This window comes from Anser anser (genome assembly GCF_964211835.1).
Source record: "Anser anser genome assembly, chromosome: 1".
NCBI classification, from domain to species: domain Eukaryota; kingdom Metazoa; phylum Chordata; class Aves; order Anseriformes; family Anatidae; genus Anser; species Anser anser.
The window spans coordinates 124262287-124288708 of NC_139720.1; the positions used below are offsets into that span (position 1 = coordinate 124262287).

Genomic DNA, 26422 nt, shown 5'->3' on the forward strand with positions numbered 1-26422 from the left:
ACAAACTCAGTAGGGCTGGTAAATTTGACCTAGAACTAGTTTCCAACTTTATTTTAAAGTTGGATAAGAGACTCCTTATTACTCCCTTCTTACTCACAGAGATGATCTATTTCTGAATGCAAAGCTTTCAGAAATCTGTGTTCTAAAAAACATGCATTCATCCACTCAAACTGTGCCATGTAAGCCCATAAGAGCAGTAATAACAATAAATCAAGATACCCACACTCATTACTATTTCAGCTTCTCTCTGCATTTGCCTCACAGAATGGGGAAAAACCTGCATCAGTTATTACCTATTACTGTGATCATTTGACATAATGCAAATGCAAAAGGCAATGATTCCTCAGACATAAGAACTGATATTTGAAATTTTCTGAGTAGATGCAACTGCTTGAAAATATATTTATTTTTAAAAGCATCTCTTATCCCTTTTGGAAGGAAAAACAGCCTAAAAATGATATGGATTATTCCATTCAGATATCAGCCTTCACAAGTTTTTATTACAAAGGTCTCCATTAAGTTCTCTTTGCAAACCTGTTTGGTTTCTTACACTAATGTAGTAACTCATGATAGAATCACAATAAAATCACTATTTGTTGAGCTTTTGCTTCTCTTGTTAGCTTTTATGCCCTGATCAGACTCTAACTGTATTTGTTAGCATTTCTGATGCTTCAGTTCTGATACAGCTATTTTCTTGTTCTATCACAATAATAGAGGGCTATGTCCTTCTGCGCTATGTGCCAGTTGTGAGTGAAATGACACGTGAAGAGATCTGATTATAACAGAGCTTTTACTGTTTTAACAACTGTTTGTTGAGTCCTCAGGTGGAAGAAATTATGAATGGAAAAGTGTTAACATTATACTAGTTTATCCCCACATAAATGTGCTAGGTCTGGCTGGGATGGAGATAAATTTCCCTGCAGCAGCCCATACAGTACTGTGCTCTGCACATGTAGCTAGAACAGTACTGGTATCACACCAGTGTTTTATCTATTGCTTCACAATACTGACACAGCATCAGGACTCCCTCCAACCCCCCCAGAGCCGGCAGGCTGGGGAAACAAGAGATGGTGAGGGGACATCACCAGGGCAGCTGACCTAAACCAACCAAAGGAATATTCCATACCATATGGTGTCACTCAGCAATCAAAGGTGTGAAATGGGAAGGGGATGGGGCCTTGCTTCCTGGGACATGGCCGAACATTGCTTGTTGATGGGAAGTAGAAAGTAATTTTTCTTTTCTCACTCTGTGCTTCCACATGGTCTTTGCTTGCTATTTTTTCCTTCCCTCTTCCTTTTCTCTTTAATTAAATTATCCTTATCTCAACCCATACGTGTTTTTTTGTTGTTGTTGTTATTGTTGTTGTTGCTGCTTGTTTGTTTGTTTGTTTTTACTTTCCAGCACACTTTCTTGTTCCCCTCTTCTTCTAAGAAGGGAAAGTGAGAGAGCAGTTGTGGTGAAGTTCAGCTGCCCACCCGAGTAAAACCACCACAATAAGATATGAGGATAATTCTGAACCACTTAGAAAAATCAGGTTATCACAAGAAAGGAACATACAGGTTCAGCATCGCTTTACTTCACAAGTAGATTTTGCTTCTATTAAAAATTCCATTAAAAAGAGCATCAGTGTTGTAAAAAATTCTGCTTCTCACAGTATATATTTCTGTAATCTCTGACCTCTTCATACTTTCAGCCCCAAATAGTACTTCTTCCTTCAGCAGCAATTCTATACTTTCTTTCACCAAATACTGCTGTGATATACCTTCCTGTCAGCTCCTGGCAGTCTGTTCTGTTGTAATTCTCAATCAAATTATAAATATGTGTATATATATATATTATATATATGTTCCTTTCCTTTCCTTTCCTTTCCTTTCCTTTCCTTTCCTTTCCTTTCCTTTCCTTTCCTTTCCTTTCCTTTCCTTTCCTTTCCTTTCCTTTCCTTTCCTTTCCTTTCCTTTCCTTTCCTTTCCTTTCCTTTCCTTTCCTTTCCTTTCCTTTCCTTTCCTTTCCTTTCCTTTCCTTTCCTTTCCTTTCCTTTCCTTTCCTTTCCTTTCCTTTCCTTTCCTTTCCTTTCCTTTCCTTTCCTTTCCTTTCCTTTCCTTTCCTTTCCTTTCCTTTCCTTTCCTTTCCTTTCCTTTCCATCCGTGAAGTCTGCAAACATTGTTCACAACTGTAGAACCATTAGCTTACCTTCACTGTAAACTGCCATAACAAGCAGACTGTCTGGGTTCTTCTTGGCTGTAGTCCTATCGTATTTTATAATTAATGCATTGCTCTCCTATTTTGAACTTTCAAAGATGTGGCCACAACCATCTCTTTGTGTACATGTACCATGCTGCAGTTACTCATAACTGGGGTATGACAGTAACACAATATAAATATCAAAGTGTAGCAGTAGATTTTAAGCACCTCTTGCGTCTTCATTTCCTAATTCTGATCTGAATTGTCTATTCACATCCAGTAAAGCAGTTGGGTTTTAACGCATTTAGATCATGAACTTTATCACCAGCTGTTGCTCACAAGATTACAGAAAAACACTGATAAAATAAAAATACTTCAATGTAAGTAATCTTCTAGGAAATTGATCTTAATTTCCAAGAAAAAAAATAAAAAGTTAATCTCCCCACACTCACCCCTCATATTTCTCCAAGAACTCTCTCATCTTCAAGATAACAAAAAATACCCCCACTAAATCTTTCTTCTACAGTTTGAAAGACGCATTGACTTGAAGTGAAATTTGATTGGTTATTTTCAAAAAGGTTTGGAGGTGCCTCATCAGTGCACTTGTAACTGGATTGCTGATGCAAATCTGAGTACTCAAATCTCATTCGAAAGGCAAAGCATTTTTCAGCCTCAAATTCATCTTATCAGCACAAAAAATAAGGTCAAAACTAAACTGCCTTCCCTTCTTAAGTCTCAGACTTCCAGAAAACATAATGCCTATAGTGCTGTCTCCACTTCAGCTAAGTACAAAGCCTCCCATTACAAATCCTGTATTTTTGCCAGAGTGCTAACCCTGCAAACCATGAACTCACACAGCTCAGTAAATATCTGTACTACAATACAGTGATGTACTACAATTCCCGAGATTCCCAGTTTTGCTTGTTACCAAAGCTAAGAGGTAATGTTACAATATTTTTTCTATTTAACTTTTATAGGACCTACAGGATTCAATGATTATTTCTTTTTATATAAGAATAATATTTAGTAGGTAGAGAAAGATGTCAGATTTAAGATTTTAAGATGTAGCCTAGATATACTTTGTTACCTACTTGTAAATGATCCTTTCCAAATAAATAAGTTTGATGGCTTTATTCAACTCATGTATTTTGCTTTCTTTTCCTGATCATTTGTTCTTTCTTATCTAGTTTACTTTGCAATTTATCTTCTACCCTTATTTTTGCCTGTACACAATTCTTCCATTCCCTAGATTCCTTTCTAAAGGCACTAAAAACTTCTAATATGACTTAACATGCTGCCATATCTTTTCTCAGCATCCTGGCTATGACTTTCAAATTAACATACAGGAGAAAAAGAGATTGGTGATGCAAAACATATATTTACAATTAAATATATTCACATATAGGAATACCTGTATAGTCCACTCTAGACCTATCTATCACTTCATCAAAAATCCATAACAAAATCATAGAGACAAAATTCTCACCTGTCAGCTTCCTTTGTAAATCTTCATATTCTGCTTTTCTGTTTAAAACCACAAAAATCTCACACACAGGCTGTATCTAAATGAATGAATTTTCCATACTATAACCATAAACTAAATATTTATCTATAGGTGATCCTGCTTGGCAGAGGGGTTGGATAGATGATCTTCAAAGGTCTCTTCCTACCTTGGCCATTCTGTGATTCTGTGATTTGACCTTTTAAAATCAATCAGAGCAAAGAACATTTTTAGTGTTTAGAATGAGGCTTTCTATTCCACAAGAACTGGGAGCTAGAATAACCAGTATTAGAAATTACTTTTAAACAGTAGTGTAAATGTTTTATAAGGAAGAATAAATAGATAAATAAGTATGAATAAATATTATTTGCATAAACTTCCTCTGGGCACATTTGAAAATAGATTTCTTTGTTTCAAGTCCAGTCTGCAAATGGAAGCACACCTTATTTTCTTCAAAGACAAATCTTCTCATACATGGGTCTAAAAAACAGCTAACTAGCTGTTGAGACATCAGCTTTAGTATCCGAAAGGTTTCTTCATTGCAAATAGCAGTGGATAAAGTATTAAATTCTGTAAAGAGTGTTAAGACAATAATACACTTTCACCATATAAGAGAAAATATCTACTGCAGATTTAGGGGGCTTATTTTTTCCTTTTCTCTAGGGAACATAATGACTAAGAAATGCTGTGCCATTCTGTGTGCACAGAAGTAGCCAATGGGATGCTCATAAAAAAAATGTTAGAGAACAACTTGTCCTATACAGCTAAATAAAAGAGCATAAATAGGCTCTCATTCATGGCCATCACATGTAAATAAATAAATATTTTATTAGTTCATAAATAAAATACTGATAATAAATTACTGATTGATTACTAAGAATTGGTTATTATTAATTAATTATAATTTGACAAATTTTATTCTGATTTTTAAGATCATATAAAAATGAACACAACTGCCTCCCTCCACCCAAATGAGCCTAGAAACTGGCAGACTTGGCCTGGTGTTTTCAACATACTTGCAGAAAACCTTCCAGTCTGTATGCAGCTGTGTACACTTAACCCAAGACTGCTTTGGCCAGTACTAAGAGTTTTTAAGAATATATGTACATTATTCATATTTATATTTATAAACTCACAGAATCATATAATATTCCGAGTTGGAAGGGACCTACAAGGATTATCAATTCTAGCTCCTGGTTCCACACAGGACCACCCCAAAATCAAGCTACATATCTGAGAGTGTTGTCCAAATGCTTCTTGAACTCTGGCAGGCTCTGTGACATGACCACATTCCTGGGGATCTAGTTCCAGTGTGCAACCACCCTCTCAGTGAAGGACCTCTTCTGAACATGCAACCTGAACTTCCTTTGACACAACTTCATGCTGCTCCCTCGGGTCCTATCACTGGTCACCAGAGAGCAGAGATCAGCGCCTGCCCCTCTACTCCCCCACATGAGGAAGCTGTACGCTGCCATGAGGTCTCCTCTAAGTCTTCCTTTCTCTAGGCTGATCAATCCAAATGAACTCAGCCACTCCTCCTATGTCTTGTCCTCTAGATCCTTCACCATCTTTGTAGCCTCCTTTTATTATTATCTATTATCTATGTATTATTATTATTAGTTTTATGTCTTTCTTATTCATTTTTATTTATTTAGCTATATCACGGACTGAATATTAGGTTTTCAAAATTATTTTTCTTCAGCTAGGTAGAACTAACAGGTAGTTAGGCAAAACAGGTAGTTAGGCAAAACAGGTAGTTAGGCAAAACCAGAATTACATTCTTATCCATTTGAGAAAAAAAACATCTCAAAGAGAGACCTATTTTATTTATTTTATTTTATTTTATTTTATTTTATTTTATTTTATTTTATTTATTTTATTTTATTTTATTTTATTTTATTTTATTTTATTTATTTTATTTTATTTTATTTTATTTATTTTATTTTATTTTATTTTATTTTATTTTATTTATTTTATTTTATTTATTTTATTTTATTTTATTTTATTTTATTTTATTTATTTTATATTTTTATTTATATTTATTTTTATTTTATTTTTATATATTATTGATATTTATATTATATATTATATTATTTATATTATTTATTATATTATAGTTGACAGAATACTGTCAACTAAGATACAAGACATAATTTCTTAAGTTAGAGCATCTTTTTATAGCTCAAGTTTATAAACACTAGCTTGGGGGTCAACTTTCCTTTTCTTCTTCTACTCAAGAAAAAGACTTCAGTGCTTAGAAGTCTCCACATGATGGCACCATAAATATCTGAAACTGCTTTTCTTGACTGAAATAAAGCAGAAAGCCTGGTGCCAATGTAGCAGTGTTGAGACACCATAATTATGTTCCACATCATTATACCCAGCTATTGGTTTGTCTCTAATATTCTTAAACAGCTTTGAATGTTTCTTTCTAGTCAAGGAGAAAAGTAGGATCTTGTTCATGCTTTTTTGTTCTTTAACCAAATGATTGACAAGCAACTTTTTTTTTTTTTCCTTTTCAAAGACAAATAATCTAACTTCAGTAGTTAATCTGATTTTTTTTATTTTTTTATTTATTTATTTTTAAATAGCTGTTATTAGTCATAGTATCACCAATGAACAAGGCATAATAGCTTATGGATATTTTTTGTACTTAAATTACATGTAGTGACTTTTGGTATTTTAAGATAAGGAAGTTGCTAAAAATTTAATTTTTCCTCAGACCACTGAAGTCAGATGTAAACTGACAAATAACTCTGTAATTATTTCAAGCACTAGGAAAGAACACAACAATCAGGAAAACTTGTTATTTTCTGTTTGTTAGAATACTTCTGACAGCAAATTTTACTGTACCTAAATAATTGCACACTGGAAGAGACTCCTCAGGGAAGTGATCAAAGCACCAATCCTGCCGGAGTTCAAGAAGTGTTTGGATAATGTTCTCTAACACGTGGTCTGACTTTTTGGGTGGTCCTTTGGGGACATGTGAGTTGGACTTGATGATCCTTGCGGGTCCCTTCCAACTTGGGATATTCTATGATTCTATGATTCTGTGATTTTATAAGTTCAATTAGTCAGATCTTACAAAAATATTTCTTGAAAATTTAGGAATTTAAACATAGGAAAAAGCAGAGAGAAGATTTTCAAACTAAACAATGGAAGATTCATGTGTGTACAGCATGCTTCAGATAACTTCAGAGAATTCTCACTGAAACATTGGAATGTAGAATCACAGAATTCTTTACTGAAAGGGTTGTTAGGCATTGGAATAGGCTGCCCAGGGAAGTGGTTGAGTCACCATCCCTGGAGGTCTTTAAAAAACGTTTAGATGTAGAGCTTAGTGATATGGTTTAGTGGAGGACCAGTGAAATGGTTTAGTGTTAGGTCAGAAGTTGGACTAGGTGATCTCAGAAGTCTCTTCTAACCTAGATGATTCTGTGATTCTGAATATCCACTTCCCTGTGGAGCCTGTTCCAATGCACAATTACCCCCACAGTGAAGAACCTTTTCCTAACATCCAACCTGAACCTCCTCTGACACAGTTTCATGACACTCCTACTGCTGGCCACCAGAGAGAAGAGATCAGCACCTGTCCCTCCTCTCCCCCTCATGAGGAAGCTCTAGGTTGCCATGAGATCTCATCAGTCTCCACGTCTCTAGGCTGACCAATCCAAGTGAACTCAACCACTTCTCATACATCTTTCCCTCTTGACTTTTCACCATTTTTGTTGCCCTCCTTCGAATACCCTTGAATAGTTTTATGTCCTTCTTATCTTGTGGCACCCAAAACTGTACACAGGACTGTAGGTGAGGTTACACCAGTGCCTAGCAGAGTGGAACAATCCCTTCCCTTGACCAGCTAGCAATGATGTGCCTGATGCACCCCAATATGCAGTTGGCCCTTTTGGCTGCTAGAGCATGCTGTTGACTCCTATTCAATTTCTGCCAAACAAAACCCCCAGATCCCTCTCCACAGGCCTGTTCTCCAGCCTCTGGTCCCCCAGTCAGTACAGACATCCAGGGTAGCTCCACCCCAGGTACAGAATTTGTCACTTGCTCTTGTTAAATTTTATACAGTTGGTGATTGCCCAGCATTCTAGTCTGTCAACATCTCTCTACAAGGCCTCTTCTCTCTACCCTTAAGGGAGTCAACAGCTTCTCCTAATTTAGCATCATCCACAACCTTAGTGTGCATTTGACTCATGCATCCACTTATCAAAATATTAAAGAGAACTGGCCCTAATATGGGGCTCTGGGGAACAACACTAGTGACTGGCCACCAGCCTGATGTAATCCCCTTACTATAGCCCTTTGATTCCAACCCATCAGCCAATTGTTCACCCATCACATTATGTACTTGTCAAGCTCTATGATGGGCATTTTGTCTGTGAGAGAAAGTGTTGAAAGCTTTGCTGAAATCCAAAAAGATTACAGCTACTGGCTTCTCTTGGTCAACTAGATGGCTGACCTTGTCATAAAAGGAAATTAAGTTCATTAAACAGGACTTTCCCGTTGTGAACCCTTGTTGGCTGTGACCAATGACTGCATTATCTTTCAAGCATTTTTTAATAACTCCGAAAATAATCTTCTCCATAAATCTACCAGTCACTGAAATGAGACTGACAGGCCTTTAATTACCAGGGTCTTCTTTCTTGGGACAACATTTGCCAGATTACAGTCAACAGAGACCTTTCCAGATTTCAAAGACAGTTGAAAAATAATTGTGGGAAGAGGCTAACTTTCATTAAAGTTACTCAGACACTTCTACTTCCTTCCTCCTCCTAAATGCAGTCCACCTTCCATATGTCTTAGAGAGATAGAAGGCAATTAAGTTTTTTGGTTTTGTTTGTTTGTTTGTTTGTTTTTTAAGAGGACTTCAGAAAAACTTCATCAATGGCTTAAAGAATATGTTTCCTACTGTAACAGTGGCTGCCTGTATCAGAAATATAAAACATATAATTTACTTTAATAAAATTAGAAAGCAGTTTGGAAAAAAAAAATCTAATTGTCCAATTTAATCCAATGAGAGAGAATTGGACCTTCTGATGCCCTCTCATCTTGGGATCCAGAATGAGCATTTGGTGTACACTTTTCCTTTTGTGGTACCTTCCTGGGGCTGTGTGAAATTCTTTGTTAGGAAGACTAGTTTTATTTTTACCATCACAAGATCTTTAAAGAATGAAGAGAATTTCCAAGAAGTTGCACAAAATGTTAATTGTACAGTCCCTCAAGTTTGCGTGAGCTCCAAAATCAAACTGCTCTGTCCACATCTACCAAGGTTCAGAGCACAACTACTGACCTTTAAATTTCAAATCTATATTAGCTCTATTTTTTGTTAAATTATTTGTACTATAAAAATGTGCCACAGAAGAAAGTACGTTATAGTATTTATCATCACTGACGACCATGTCAGAAAAGTTCTCTGTATACCTAGCTTGTTTCTAAAAACAGACCTTCAGTATTTTCCATCAGAGGAGCAGAACAGTTGGAGGATGTTGATGTGGTTAGATACAATACCATTTTTCTCCTCATATTTGACATAACTCAGTGTCCTGTCAATATAGTCTACAAACATGATTCACTAGAATTTCCACTCTGAAAATATTTATAGAGTTATGTAATTCTTGAGACAATCTACAGCCACAATTAAAACAAGATCTGACATTTACAGTTTCAAAGAATTACAGCGAACTCCCTGGTCCCCACCACAACAAGCACTAGTTCTGTCTTTGCTAACAAGCTGTACATCTTCTCCTACTGAGAGCCAAGTGTGAAAGCAGGAAAAACTTTCATAATGTTCCAAGAACTTATTAAATTGTTTTAACCCCCTCTAGGGTGTCTGTAAGGCTGTGAATGTTTAAATGCCTGAAGAGACTGGGAATAGAAGAGAAAAAATCAAAATCAAAATAAGATATTCATTAACTCCTTGAGTATATCTACATTAACATTTTATATATAAATATATATATGTAAATATACATATAAATTATATTTACGTTTGAAGGCATGCAAAGTATAGCTCTAACTCAATATATAAGGAACAATCACAATATATCAGTGCAGAAAGCATAGTAATAAACAAAGAAAAATATTTAAATAAATGTCAGTAAAATCTAGTGCAGTTTATTTTAAATTCACAGGCAATTTGGAATATGAGTTTAAAATAGACTCACATACAGTTGCTGTTGTGTGACATTTTACTTTTACTAATGGAACAAGGTTAAAATGACATGATGACTAAGACTCAACTATTTAATTATATATCTCCTCTCATTTTAAGCATGCATTCTAGTATTATTTCTTTCCACTGACATATGCTATACTCTCTGGCTAGAGTAATGAAAGCAGACTCCATCTGCCAGTATACATCAGCTGCACATTCACTGAGTGTACCTGAGCATAGCAAGGTTTGTGCCTCAGGAATTAGAGAGTGTGTTTCAGTGTTGGAAAACTAGCCTTGCTCCAATCATGCTAGATCTCCTCTGGGGACATGGTGGTTCTCCTACTCATCCTCACTGGACCTGAAACAAGTGGATTTAACATCATGCCTTCAGAAGAAACATCACACAGTCCTCCTTGTTAGAGGGTGTATATGGGGATCTTTGCAGTTAAAAATAGAAAGAGTTAAAGAAAGTGGTACTTTCCCATAAAATACAGGCATTTAATCATTACATATAGAGCCAGGACAACCCTGATTTCATACTTAAGTAAACTAGCATAGTTCCTAACACTTTTTTGTTAAAGATTTTATTATTATTATTATTATTATTGTTATTATTAGGTTTTACGCATAGGTTTCTTTATTTATTACCAACCCATTCTGAAATATGTCTGTTCTAAGTGGCAAAAGACATATTTAGGTTGAAGAAAAGGTTATTTCACAGACATTTCTGTCCTCCACAAGAAGTTGAAGTAGTGAGGGAGAACAGGATGGCATTACTTTGTATGTTTTTCCTCTAACATCTGGATTGCTTTGGTTCCCCAATAGTGAGAAAACAGTTTCCTAAGTCCTTCTTAGAGAAACTCCTAAGTGTGGGAATGTAAAAATTCTGGTAAGGTAATGGGTATTAAGTGCTGTATTTTACAGAGGCCTGGGTTGCCCAAGGGTAGTTAATTTGAACACAGGCAATGCTCCTCAGAAGCTGAGCTCTGAGACAAGTGAAGGTACATGGAAATCCTGGCTTCCCCACTTCCATGCCCTACAGGGCTTGTGCAGACCTTGAGAGGATAGACTGTAGAGTTTCTTGCCAAGTCAGCCTGTCAAAGTGTCTTCTAGGATGCTGTTCTACCTCCCAGAGTGGGAATACTCCATGACCTAGAAATAGCAAAACTGACTGCCGTCATCTCATCAAAGACAACTGCACCATTGCAACATACTATAGACATATTAGCTGCTAGTATATGTGTTACAATTTAAGTAATATCAGCTGACTCACATTTCAGTCCTCTGTCGCAAATCCATTCAGAATGGCTCCCATAGAAACAGATTATATCTGAGAAATACTTAAGACAGTATAAACACAATGATTAAAAGTCCTATTTCCTTTTTTATTTTTATTTTTTAAATCATGATGAAATTAATTAATTCAAAGGACCATTCCATTTCCTTTTCAGCTACTCAACAGCAAGTTTTCTTTTTGATAAATAAAAGGGAAATCAGAACAATTATCTTGTTGACGTTATTGTGAGTCTAGAGGAGGTCCGCAAGGATGAAGGCTGGAGCACCTCTCCTATGAAGACAGGCTGAGGGAGTTGGGGTTTTTCAGTCTGGAGAAGAGAAGGATCCAGGGAAACCATATAGCAGCCTTTCAGTAATTAAAGGGGGCCTACAAGAAAGATGGGGAAAGACTCTTTATAGGGGAGTGTAGTGATAGGACAAGGGGTAATGATTTTAAAATAAAAGAGGTTTAGATTAGATATAAGGAAGAAATTCTACACTCAGAGGGTGTTCAGGCACTGGACAGGTTGCCCAGAGTTGTGGATGCCTCATCCCTGGAAGTGTTTAAGGTCAGGTTGGAAGGGGCTTTGAGCAACCTGGTCTAGTGGAAGGTGTCCCTGCTCACAGCAAGGGGGTTGGAACTAGATGATCTTTAAGGTCCCTTCCAACCCAAACCATTCTATGATTCTATAGCTCCTTGGAGTTACATTTGAGAAAATAGTCACACTTGATGGAGGACTGTTGTTTTCCAGATGGGCATCTCTTGATTTACAATGAGTTATATTGTTCAGAAGTATTGTTCACCCATCATATTGTGTACTTGTCTAACAAGTTCTAAATATAGCAAGATTTCAGACTAATAATGCATTTAAAAACAGTTATGTGGTACAGTTTCTCCTCAGAATGTGGTACCAGGAAACAAACTCTGTCATTGAAAGGTGCACTCAAGAGTAATTAAAGTGAATTAGAAGCCTAACCCTCTCTGGTACCATAACATCTGTTTTGTATTACCATGTTTTTTTTTGTGGCATTCATAATAAAGTGAACCTTAACAACTAATGCTTAAACATTACTGTTTTGTATTCTAAATCATGCTCAACTATAAGACTTCTTCAATCCAGAATTTATTATTATTTTATTTTATTTTATTTTTATATGTCAGTTACAGCTCGCTTTTGCCAAGAAAATATGTTTAAATAGAGAAACTCATATATAACTTGTACTGCATGCTATAGTTGCAACTGTAAGGACAGCTATAAACATTTAAATGTTAAACCCTTTGTCTTTTGCTAACACGAGGTGGGAATAAGCTGCAATATTTAGTCACATGAATTAGAGCAGAACAAACGCTTAATAAATCTTAATATTATGAACTAATGTTGATTGCCAGATGGGGCTATATTGATTAACATTTTAAAACCATTTCTAAGCTGTATTTAATTTGCATCTTTTGTTTAAATTGAAAATGACCAACGGGTTTTCTTAAGTACGAACACCTTCTGAAAAAGGAATGCATGGTTCTTTGTAGAATGTTTTCTATTTTAAGACTATAATGGGCATTCATTCATATAATTTACATACAATATTTCACACAAAATTTTAAAAACCAATCAAATAAAAAGGTGATTTAGGGGACAGTGTGTTATTTCTGCCTAAGGAGTCACAGTTCAGGTTTCAAAACAGAAAATATTTAAAGAAGAGAAAAAGAAGGAAAAGGAAAATGAAGTCGTCATTTTGACATGCTTTAGTTAGAATGTTATTTTACATTCATTAAACTTCACAGCAAACTCCCACTGGCATCAGTTTTGCTAGATTAGATATTAAGTGACACCTCTATATAGTGCAGTTAGACTGTGTTTTACTACACTGCTTTTAATCTTTATTTGATTACTTCTGACCACTTCTTATTGCCATTCCCAAACCACCATTTTTAGTTTCCCAATCTGCAAATTGCTGATGTCATAAGGGATTAGTTTTAAACAGTATTACTCTGCATCAGTTACCAGCTCTTCTTTTCCTCTTCTGATAAACTCAGTGCACCAAACACTGTGCATCATCACACATTTCAAGGAGTTTCAGACAACCATTTACTTCTTGAACTGATTTAGTCTTTATTTTAGACTTGAAATTTGTGTTTGGATGTAATTTCATAACGATAAACGAAACTAAAGCTTTTTTTTTTTCTTCCTTTCTAAAATAATAATAATAATAAAAGTATATATATCTAGTGTGGCAATGAGTATTTTCCTCACAGATTGCCTTGGAGAGACGTACAATACTAAGAGTAAAATGGAAAAGGGAATTTAGGTTCAGCAAGTTCTCTTAAATTCAGCACTTTTTCTGTAACATTTAGATAAGTATCCTCATTAGTAACTTACACAAAAGCAAAACAACAAAAAGAACTGATTATTACATTTTGTAAGTATCTTGAATTTCAGCTGGAACTTTCAGATAGCTTTCAACCTAACTTTTGTAACTTCAGTGCATTCATCTTCCTTTCTTTTGCTCCCTCAGAAACAGACTAGAAGTGACCAAGAAAAAAAGTAAACACAAGAAGATTTAAGTATCTGAAATCAATCTGGAAATGTCTTCAGAATCTCACTTGGACCTAGAACCTGTCATGTTTTCAGATAAAACTGCCCAAGCATCAGATTTATCTGTCATGTACAATGCTAGAGAATACATATAAATGTTGCTTCAAAAGCACATACCAATTTCATTAGTAAACACACAGTTTTAGATAAGTGACCAAGTTCTTCTCTAAATTACACTTAATATGTGGAAAAGCTTTCAGATATGTTAAGCATTTCTTTTTTGGATAGTATCTACTGCAGTATGTGGATATCTATCTAATTTAGTTAGCAAACAGCTGTACCTAATTTGGAGGAAAAAGATAATCTGAAGAGACAATGATTGGCAGAGAACATGCAGTAAGAAAAGTGTTGCAAAAGGTTTTTGGTTATTTATCACCCCTACCTAAGGCTTTTAGTCAATAAAGCAGCTGAGCAACTCAGCAGTTGGTGCTGACAAAGTGCATTGGTGTGAAAAGTTAAGAAAACAGTCACTGAACACCTAGATTTCATCCTTCTGTGGGAAAAAGAAAAAAAAAGAAAAGAAAAAAGAAAAAAGAAGGAGGAAGGGAAGGGAAGGGAAGGGAAGGGAAGGGAAGGGAAGGGAAGGGAAGGGAAGGGAAGGGAAGGGAAGGGAAGGGAAGGGAAGGGAAGGGAAGGGAAGGGAAGGGAAGGGAAGGGAAGGGAAGGGAAGGGAAGGGAAGGGAAGATAATACATATGCACACACACTGAGGTTCAGAAGATCAAAAATGCAGAAAGCACTAAAAAATTCTTTAGTTGAGCAGGAGAGTATTAAAATGCGATAATAAATCACAAGGATATGTAATTATTGTTACTACAGCATATTATCTGAAAAACTAAAAGAGGATCACCAAAAATATTATTGGATTAGATTTATGAAAAGTATTATTTTAATAAATAATAAAATATTATTTTTTAAAAATCTAGTGGATTTAGAAAGTTGATTGTGGAAGAGACCATGATAATTAGATATATTTTTTAATAAATAATATAACCTCTAATTCAAATCACTCAGTGTTGTTTAGAAATCCCAAACCAAAGACATCAAAAATATTCCAGGGATCTCTTAACGTTTTTCACTTGTCAGTAAATAAGCTTATTTATTGTGCTGATTACTAAATCATAGAAATCCAAAAGTCTTATATGTCTTGCAAGTCAAGCCTCCTTGCACTGTTAAATCTCAGAAAAATTTTATTGTATTTCTTATCAATACTTAGCAGAAAAGCCTGTAATACAAAATACTTCCTCTCCTCAATGCATTCACCGGTCTAAAAAGTTCTCTTAAGTAAATAAGATAAACCATATTCCTTCTGCTTTCAAATAAACAGTCCTTCAAAACTTTGCATATATATTGTACATGGAAATACAAAATCTTAATATTTTGTGGTTTTACTACACGTCTTCAAAAGCATAGAAAGTTTTCTGCATGTAATATTTGTACAGAAGAGCTTCATTTAATGGCCAGATACATTTATTTAAGTTCTGAGGGGTTTTGCATTTTGTTTATAACATTGTCGGCAAAAATATCCCTGCTCAGTACATGGCAATTGAACAGACATATAAAGTCATGTGTAAATATACTTTATTTTAGAAGTTGAAATGTATATCTTACAGGGAGGAACGTTGTCTGTATGTCTTCTATAACATTAGAGATTAGTAGATGAGTAATGTAGGTCTGAGTCAAAATTAATATGTTTGATCTAGGTCACAGAGTTCACAGAATCACAGAATCACTGAACGATTGAGGTCAGAAGGCACCTCTAGATGTCATCTGGTCCAACCGCGCTGCTCAAGCAGGGATACCTAGAGCCAGTTGCCCAGGACTATGGACAGATTGAATCTGACTATCCCCAAGGAGGGAGATTCAACCTCTCTGGGCATCCTCTGACAGTGCACAGTCACCTGCACAGTAAAGTTCTCCTGATGTTCAGTGGGAACCATCTGTCTTCCAGTGTGTACCAATGGCCTCTTGTCTTGTGACTAAGCACTGGATGGAGCCTGGATGCATCTTCTTTGCACCCTCTTTCAGGTATTTATAAACATTGATAAAGCTCCCTCCTGAGCCTTCTCTTCTCTAGGCTGAAAATTCCCAGATCTTTCAGTCTTTCCTCATAGGAGAGGTGCTTGAGTCCCATCATCATCTTCGTGGACCTACACTGGACTCTCCCCAGTATGTCAAGGTCTCTCTTGTACTGGGGAACCCACAACTGGCTCCAGGCTTGACCTCACCAGTGCTGATCTGTAACTGGGTTTACATGGCAAGGTTTGGATAGTGGGGGGCCATAGGGGTGGCTTCTGTGAGAAGAATCCAAAAGCTGACCCTTGTTAGATAAAGGAACCACTGCTGGCCAGAGCCAAGCCAATAAGCAATGTTGTTTATGCCTCTGTGACAGCAGATTTAAGAAAGGGGAAAAACAAAACAAAACAAAACAAAACAAAACAAAAAGCTGCTACACAACAGCAGCTGGGAGAGTGAGGAGCAAGACACAGTCTTGCAGATAACAAGGTCAGTGAAGAAGGAGGGGGAAGTGGTCCTCCAGGTGCCGGAGCAGAATCACAGAATCACAGAATATTAGGGACTGGAAGGGGCCTTGAAAGATCATCTAGTCCAATCCCCCTGACAGAGCAGGAACGCCTAAATCATGTCACACAGGAATATGTCCCAGCAGGTTTTGAAAGTCTCCAGAGAAGGAGACTCCACACCCCCTCCCCGGGCAGCCTGTTCCAGTGCTCTGTCACCCTCACTGTGAAAAGGTTTTGTCTCATGTTTAAGTGGAACCTCCTATGTTCCAGGTTACACCCGTTGCCCCTTGTCCTATCATTGGGTGTCACCGAGAAGAGCCTGACTCCATCCTCCTGACACTCACTCCATACATATTTATTAACATTAATAAGGTCACCCTTCAGTCTCCTCTTCTCCAAGCTAAAGATACCCAGCTCCCTCAGCCTTTCCTTGTAAGTGAAATGCTCCACTCCCTTAATCATCCTTGTGGCTCTGCACTGGATTCTCTCAAGCAGTTCCCTGTCCTTCTTGATCTGAGGGACCCAGAACTGTACGCAATACTCTAGATGTGATCTCACTAGGGCAGAGTAGAGGGGGAGGAGAACCTCTCTTGACTTACTAACCATATCCCTTCTGATACACCCCAGGATGCCATTGGCCTTCTTGGCCACAAGGGCACAGTGCTGGCTTGTGGTCATCTGGCTGTTCACCAGGACAGAAGTTCCCCTGCAGCCTGTGGAGAGGACCATGGTGAAGCAGGCTGTCCCCCCTGCAGCCTATGGTGTACCACGGTGGAGCAGATTTCCGTGCTGTAGACCATGGAGGAAGCCACAGTGGAGCATGTGGATCTGCCCTGAAGGAGGCTGCAGCCTTTGGAAAACCCCTGCTGGAGTAGATTCCAGGCTGGACCTGTAGCCCGTGAAAAGGAGACCACACAGGAGTAGGTGACCTGGAAGAAGCTGCTGCCTGTGGGGGACCCAGGTTGGAACAGGTTGCTCCTTATGGATGGACCCCATGGTACTGACCCGTATTGGGGCAGTTCTTGAAGAGCTGCTGCCTGCAAGAAGCCCCTGCAAGATCAGTTTGGGAAGGACAGCATCCCATGGGAGGGACCCCACATTGGAGAAGGGGCAGAAAGTGACTGAGAAGGAGAGGCGGAGATGAAATGTCAAGGACTGACTGCAACCCCCATTCCACTGTTCCCCTGCACCGCTCAGGGAAAGAAGGTGGAAGAGGGTGGATGGGGGAAGGTATTTTTGGTTTCTTTCTTTGTTTCTCACTTCTCTAGCTTGTTATTAATAGGCAATAAATTTTCTATCTCCCTACTCTGTTTTACCTGTCACGATAATTGTTGAGTGATTCTCCCTGTCTTTATCTCAACCCTTGAGCCCTTTACATTGTATTTTCTCCTGCTTTCCCATTGAGAAGGGGGAGTGAGAGAGCGGTTTTGGTATAGCTCAGCTGCCCACCTGAGTAAAACCACCACATGAGTAGAGGGGAACGATCAGTTCCCTTGACCTTCTGGCAATAATAGTGCAGCCCAGGATACCATTAGCCTTCTTTGTGTCAAGGGAACAAGAGTTGGTATGGCTTTGAAGGAAGTTTTTAAAATGAGCAAGAAATACGAATAACAACCTTCTACTGATGTAGACCTCCAGAAATTAGCTAGTGTGGTTACATTTGGTTCTCTGTTCTAACTCAACGGGAAAAAAAAAAAAAAAAAAAGTAAAATTCTCTGCATACAGGATTCACATCAGAAGTACTTATTTTTCTCAGCAAAAGAGAGTCACCCCTTTCCTGTCTCCTGTCTGTCCAACTGACAGACATTGGGAGCTTACTTGTTTACACGTTTTTTTCCGCCATATATTTATTTCCATGAGAACTTCACAGATACTCATAATCTCATTATTTTCCCTCTAATTTAGTTTGTACTCTTTTCGTATTATACTCCTTAGTACATTCCACTGCAAACCTCTGCAGCTAGAAAGATTCTAATCATTATATACTGTTATTGTGTAAACTTCTTTTCCTTTGTTTTTTTCCACCCCAAGTTTCTCTACAAGCCAAAAATGTATTTAAAAAGCATTAAAACATGCTAATATGGAGTTGAAAATAACCAAAGAGAATCAAAGGAAAAACATCCCACAGAATGCCGTGATACCTAGGGCACTTGAGTGTTTATACAGAAGCCTTGACTTCTATCTGTTCTGCTGAATTCTGTCAGTGAATTTTAAAACGGGAAACTTCTCTCAGGCATGTCATCATAAAAAGCAACAGTAATAACACCCACCCTAATTCATCAACTGTTTATTAGAGCTCTCTTGACTCTCAGAAATGCTCAGCATGGATACACTACTTTATACATTCTCAGTTAACTACAAGTCCGGAGTTTTGCCAGTACAATTCTTCAAAGATGTCAAGAAAATTCTTGCCTTGTTTAAAGTACTGGCAGAAATCCCATCAGTTTAGCTTGAAACAGGATTTCACCCAAAATATGGCAGTTGGTAGGTTAAAGAGCAATGGTTTTAAGTTTCAGTCAGCTCTGTGGTGGTAACATGCTTGCCCAAAACAGTTGCCCATGCACTGAAGTGAAATGCTTTTGCTTTCAGATACCAAAACATAATGTTAGCACAATGACTTCCAAAGTCTCAGCCTGACTTGGTCTTAGATCACTCTTACTCTTTAGGGGAAAGTAATCAAATAGGCATACTAAAATTATAGTGTCACAGTATTCATTATATCCACCATAGTATCTTTATACCTAGATGCTGGCAAAGCTGATGTTATAGAAACATCACTGTACTTACTTTCTCTGAAGAATGAAGTTTCAGACTTGCCATGATCATTCAGTCTTCAGCACTGTCTAATGACAGCATAAGAGTTCTTAGGATGAACTCATTTTGATTACACTTTCATCCCTTTCTGAGGGAAAAGAGAATACTGTGTTTTGTTGTGGACAAATGGTGTACCATAGATGCAGTGTTCAGTATAGAAAGAGCAACATTTCTTTAAATTCAAACAGGGAAAAAAAAAAAAAAAAGATTCATCAATCAGTGAGTTTGTTTTAAATCAAACTTGATTTAATCTTAAAAAAAAAAAAAGAATGTTACTCATTTTAAAGTTACAATTATCTTGATTTTTTTTTCTTGAACACACACATCTGTAGTTTTAAAAAGAATAGCGAAACACTTTTATAAAGCAGAATGACCAAACTCCAAACCCTGTTGTTAAAAGAAAAAGAACAAAAATTAAAATGGAAGTAAAGGTTTTCCGGCTTTCATTGTTTTGCTTAAAGGCAAGGCAAATGGATATGAGTAACTTCTCAGATTCATGCACATATAAAAGTTCCTTTCAGTATAATTCTATAAAGTAAATTAAAGAGAATACTTGAGTGATATCTACTTATATATTCAATATTTCTCTCTAACTTGTATTTTAAACTGTAGAATAAATGAGGAACTTAAGCAATGTTACAAAAATGACCAAAGCTATACAAATTCCTGAACGTGGTTGATGCATGTGTGCTAATGGATGATGATAGTATTTTCCTTTATATCTCAGAACATCTAAACTCAGTACAATGATAGATACTACTTTGAGAAAAGCACAAGAAAAGCACAAACAACGTTTTTCAAACCAAACATATTTATTTCTGAGGGTATGAAATATAACCTATCAACATTTTATAGAGTAAAAACAATATGGATCCCCAAAGCACCAGAGAATACAGCCACTGCTACAGAAATTACAGAACTCTGCTTTAGAATGTATTATAGTCAGAAGAGTAACAAATGTGTCAATATTAAATTCAGAGGAGAATTTTTTAATATTTTGAAAGAGAGCAGAGGAATTATTGAAGGTTAAAGTCAATGAGTAAAAAAATGCAACCCCCAACTCCCTTAAAAAAAAAAAAAAAGGCACATAGCAATGCAATAGTTTATGATTATTTTTTAAGCTTAGCAATTTCTACCATACCTCTGAAATGTGTTATTAGTTCTTTTATAAGCACCAGCCACCAGATGTATGCTTACCAGCAGCTCGTTAGTTATATTTTTTTGACTTTGCAAGGGCTCTGAACTTTTCTCCAGAGGATACCAGAAACACGACAGACCGATGCTTCTGTTTGATATGGCAGAGAAAAAAATTCTTTAAAATTTTATTCCTATTCAAAAAAGTTGTTCTTTTCACCATTGCCAATATAGCAAAATGCAACTTCCTTGATTTTAATTTTCTTGTGATTATCCTTACATACATATAATTGGTCAACAATTATACATACAATTGGTCAACAATCAACACATGCACAATAATAAAAATAAAAATTAATTTAATATAAAATAATAATAACAGTAGTAGTAGTAGTAATGTGGAGGAAAGAAGACTAGAGGGCTTTATTTTCCCAATGACTTTTCAAGAACACTGGAGAGGACACTACAAGTACAAACACTACCTGCATACATATATATGTTCATCTCATGAGGATGGGAAGTTCAAAAGCCAACATTGGGTTTGATTTCTTAGTTCTTGATAATCAAGGTCTCATATATTACTAAATCATTTTCGTCTATTGAAAGTATTATGATTATTATATAGAATATATTCTGCTTGTCACACATTCTTTAGTAGAATTTTTCCTCATGCTGAAAATTCTTTCAGAAATATTAATTTTCAAGTAACATTTGAAGCATGGAGATTAAATCCAGATTTTAGATATGCAAACATGAAAACACAGCGATCCAAGAGTTAAGTTTTTCCAAGGCCAATCAAAAACTACTAGCCAAAAGCAAAATTATTATGCTTAATAAAAGAAACCTTATGGAAACAATCTATAATAGATTCTAACAATAGTCCATGTCATCAGATTAAAATAATTTAATGCAAATTAAACCAACAATAAATCAGTTTCATAAATAATTAAAATTAAAATCTTAACAATAGTTGCATGTAGTTTGTATATACATTATTAATTTCCCAAACACCTCTTACACTGTGACCAACAGCAGCGGGGGTGGGGTGGGGTGGGGTTTTTGTTTTTAATATCAATGTGTGTATATATACATACAACTACCTTAATAAACACACATTAGTTAAGAGTATATGAGAGTTGGTAATTAAAATAGCTTGGTATTCAGAATATAATTATGTACCAAATCCCTAAAAGTAATTTTACAAGTATCATTAAAGATAAATCTCTAACTATCCAAAAACAGAAAGGTTAGGTATATTTGCAAAGTTTCAAATTAATATGTTCTGGTAATTCTGTATTATTCTCACTGGGAAGAAAAAGTTGTGTATTTAAACAAACAAACAAACAAAAATAGAAACAAAAACAAACAAACAAACAAAAAGAATTAAATTATTTGGCTATGTTATTTTCTTTTCCATACTAGATCTTGCTTCTTGTGAGATTCTACGTTATGCTCCACGATATGTGCAATTATAAAGTGTTAGCTGACAGTTATCTGAGTGAAACAGGTAATCCTGGTTCATTTCTACAAGAGCCTGAAGTCTATTTTACCTTTCTCTTTTTTCAGTCCGATGTTCTGTATCATCTAAAGAAAGCAATTTGATCACATGGGAATGATAATAACTATGAAACGTAAGGTATGGCAAATGAAACAAACAACTTATTTATGAACATTTTAAAACAGGATGACTATCCAAGCAACGTCTTTCATGATTTCTGTGCCTTTTAATATTTCTCATTTTTCTTTTTCTCTCTTTAGCTTTTCTTTCCTACTAAGACTTTATTACTAAGGAAAAAATATCAACAAAACTGTAATTTTTTGAGAAAAGTTGTTCAGTCTTACATTCTTCTTAGTAGCACTGGGTGTCTGTTGATGAGTTACTTTTGTGAGACAACATTTGCATACACCAAATACAGATAAGAGAACTCCCATAATAAGTCGTGCTCTGAAATGTCACCTTTGTAAGTCAAATATCAGTTATTTAGATACTGTCCAAATCCAGACATTTTATGGAAGATGCATAACGAAAAAACATGCAGATTATGAAACCAGTCATATTTGTCCTCCTAATGTTAACATAGACACATTGTTGTTTGCTGCTATAGAATAGGTTGAAGATGCTGATTAAATCTTAATTCTACTGAAGTTGCAATAACATTTCCAATGTTAAACACCTTCATACACCTAATTATTAAAAATGCCAGAATAATTCTGGTGTTGCAAGGCAAGCATATCCTTACACAACAGAAGAGAAGTAAGAAGAGAAGTACATTCTGTTTCTTCTGTAAAATTAGTTTAGCACATTATTCCTTATTTCTTAGAGAAAATTTTTCATTGTTCGCTTATAAAAATTTTGAAACCCTTTTCTTGAATATTGAAAGATACTTTATACACTATACACTTAGTGATGTAAAGTTGCAAGTAAATTGCAAACCACAACATAATAGTTTGTATTGATAGTCAAGAGATTGATAACAACAACAACAACAAATATGCAAAAAAAGTATAGAATGGCTTGGGTTGGAAGCGACCTTAAAGATCATCTAGTTCCAGATCTAACACAACTAGCTATAAATTTTCCAGAAATAACTGAGATGACAAAAAAACACTTCTGGAAAAGTACTTAGTTTTAACTTCAGATTTCCCAACAATGAAGAAAATTTTTACACATGAAACAACATGAAAATTAGATACTACTAATTTTAGGGGATTTTTAGGGATATTAACCCTTTTATCAGTTGATCTCTATAATGTACAATGTGCAAAGGTGTCATGTAAGGAAACAAACAAAAATAATATGTAGTTCATTACTGGCTTATTTGCCATATTACTTGGGGACAGCTTTCAGGTAAATTGGGGAGCCTGCTAAACTGGTATGCACTAAACTCAGTATAATCATGGTATCATATATAACTAATATTTATGTGATAGATCCGAGAATCGCACATAATGAAAACTTCACTGTGCATATACAAATTTTAAGAACTACGGTAATATCTTCTGTCATAGAGCATTCAATATCATGAAAACCGGGATTTAGTAATATATATCCATGTACAATTCTGAAAATAATATATTTACTAAGTTTCTTAAATGTTAAGAGATGGATATGACACAGATTGCTTACATATTTCCAGACTCCTTAAGGGAATCTACTGCTATCAAGACTCTCATAATAGAAGACACAGATTTTTCCCTTCCTCACCATCAAAGCTGAGGAAATGTTAACGCCCAGGAGTATAAATTTAATGGTACATTCTAAATGTTTTTCAATTACTATTTGCTACTGCCAAAATGTATCGATATGACATTTATCTAGAGGACAGCTATAAATGCAGGTTGAAAACCATGTTTCAGAAGAAAAAACTGAAGTTTGATATGGCGTAATACAATACAAAAAGGACATCTGAAGCAGAAAGAATAACCCAAAATATATCATGTAGTCTGTCTATAGGAAAATGAAAAGCAGTCTTCAAATGGCAACAAATGGCTCTATTTTTGGAGCAAAATCATAACATTTGTTTGTCACATTTATATTGTTTTATAGCTGATAGCCTTTGTTTTGAGCCAGCTATGTGACAGGCAGTTGTGATTCTTACTGATGAATAGGTTTGATGGAATAAAACCTGAAGATTCAGTAGAAGCTTCAAAGAGAGAGAGGTTATATAAATATTTCAAGTTTGATTTTAAATGCTGTATTTTGCACTACAGTTCTTCTCAGAAGACTGTTCCAAAACTTTTAATGTTCAGAAACTTTGTCAGTTCTAACACATTTATGATCAATTTATAACCACTAGATCATCTATCAGCATTGTCTTTTAAAATTATTTCCTTCTTCACTGATGTTTACCTTTGGACAGCAGATCATATCAATACTTTAAGATGGCTAACAACTTGACAGTTTCTTCTCATATGAAGAACTCTGATCAGTCCCCTTAACTTATTCATTTTAAGTTAGTATTTTTTATTCTATAAATCTGTAACTTTACACAATAATACAGATAAGGCTTTGATAAATTTAAAATAAAGAACTTACTATATCTAGACTTTCACAGTATCCCTCCTTCTATCATGGCAAAATATAGCAATGTCTACAATAGAGAGGACATCCATGCAGCTTAACATATATTTTCACATCTTTATATCTTATCTTCAAAGAATATCTCAAAGTTTAAAAAAACATTTTAAGAAGCAAGTTTCTCAGTGGATAGCATCTTCCCTCAACAATTTCTTGACAGCTAAAAGTTTAATTTCTCATTTTTTTTTGGATCACAAGAATATGAAATTAATAGATCTAACCTGGTCTTGCAGACTAGCTACTATTCTACAGACATTAAATATATATCTGATAATGTTTAGTTACGCAGTTAGGGCAGAGCAGATAGTATAAGTTATAAATTTAACATATATGGGGAAGGCCTTTTTTAAAGTAATTTTTAAAATGAATTACCAATTTATTTAATATTGAAATAAAGCATATTTGATAAGCACAGAAAAACAGAACACACAATACAAATTAAATAATTTAATAGCAATATTAATATCATATACAATAATGAAACAAGTGTAGAAAGTTTGTAATTTCCTTGTATTTATATTTAACATTAGAATGATCTATTTTGAAATGGATCCTTGAGGATTAGACTTGCTAAATAAAAACACATTATTTTTTAACTTGATTAAATAAAGTATACACATAATAGGAAGGACTAGAGAAAATAAAATTTACTTTTAACATAACAACTATTCAATGTATAAGCAATTTTTTTTTCCAATTTGTGTTCACAGGAATGTCTCAGTTTTGACCTATTAAATGTAATCATGCCACGAAAATAATAATTATTATCCCTTATAAGTCTTTTTATTGATGTGTCTTCAGGAACGACATTTAACTTTTTTTTTTTTTTATATATATATATATATATTTGGAAGTAAACTTTTATACCTAGAAGTAAACTTCAGTCTATTCTCATCAAAACTTCACAGTCTTAGGGAGCATTTTATTATTATTATTATTTTTGTTTTAAAGCCCTGTAAGCATGAGACCATAACTGCCACTGATTTTCTAGGCTGTCATAGGTACTATCAGCTTTCCAGAGTAAGACACCTTGAAACAAAGCAGCACCTACATTTACAGAGTCTAGAACAGAAAAGAAATTATATTCTTAGAATTATCCAACCCATTATTTATGAAAATGTTCCTAAAGCCACCTCCAGAAAGAGAAGAATGTAGAGGAAATGTTTAAAAAATATGCATATATCATCCATTTTACAGTAATTTTGTTATGTCATACTCAAAAGCCTTGCAAAATGAGTAGGCCTAACTCTGTCCAGCCATAGCTCTTTCATTAATCAAATACTTTCTTCAATATATCATTCACTAAATTTGCATCCAAATGCACAAGAAATCCATAAAATTATTAGCATTTTACTTAATAAATAAAATGAAATATAAATATGGAGAGGCCTGGCAGATTGATTACATCACACTCCCTCAAACCCGCAACGGCAAGCGCCACGTACTTACAATGGTGGAAGCAACCACCGGATGGCTGGAAACATATCCTGTGCCCCATGCCACCGCCCGGAACACTATCCTGGGCCTTGAAAAGCAAGTCCTATGGCGACATGGCACCCCAGAGAGAATTGAGTCAGACAACGGGACTCATTTCCGAAACAACCTTATAGACACTTGGGCCAAAGAACATGGTATTGAGTGGGTGTATCACATCCCCTATCATGCAGCAGCCTCTGGAAAAGTTGAACGATACAATGGACTGTTGAAGACTACACTGAAAGTGATGGGTGCTGGGACATTCAAAAATTGGGATACACATTTGGCAAAGGCCACCTGGTTAGTCAATACCAGGGGATCTGCCAACCGAGCTGGACCTGCCCAATCAAACCTGTTACACACTGTAGAAGGGGATAAAGTTCCTGTAGTGCACGTAAGAAACATGCTGGGTAAAACAGTCTGGGCTACTCCTGCCTCAGGAAAAGGCAAACCCATTCGTGGAATTGCTTTTGCTCAGGGACCTGGATGCACTTGGTGGGTAATGCAAAAGAATGGGGAGGTCCGGTGTGTACCTCAAGGGGATTTGATACTGGGTGAGAATAGCCCATGAGTTGAATTGTAGTATGTTAATTACTATATAATACTGTATGTCATCACTACCATGATTGCTATATATCATAGATGAAAATAGTGATTAATTAGAATGTATTGGAAAGAGTGTAA

General features: G+C 35.6%; 1 protein-coding gene across 5 annotated transcripts in view; it reads right to left on the minus strand.

The window, feature by feature from the left end:
• IL1RAPL1 (interleukin 1 receptor accessory protein like 1) overlaps nucleotides 1-26422 on the minus strand; it is a 777496-nt gene that overhangs the window by 381206 nt on the left and 369868 nt on the right. The window lies entirely within an intron of this gene.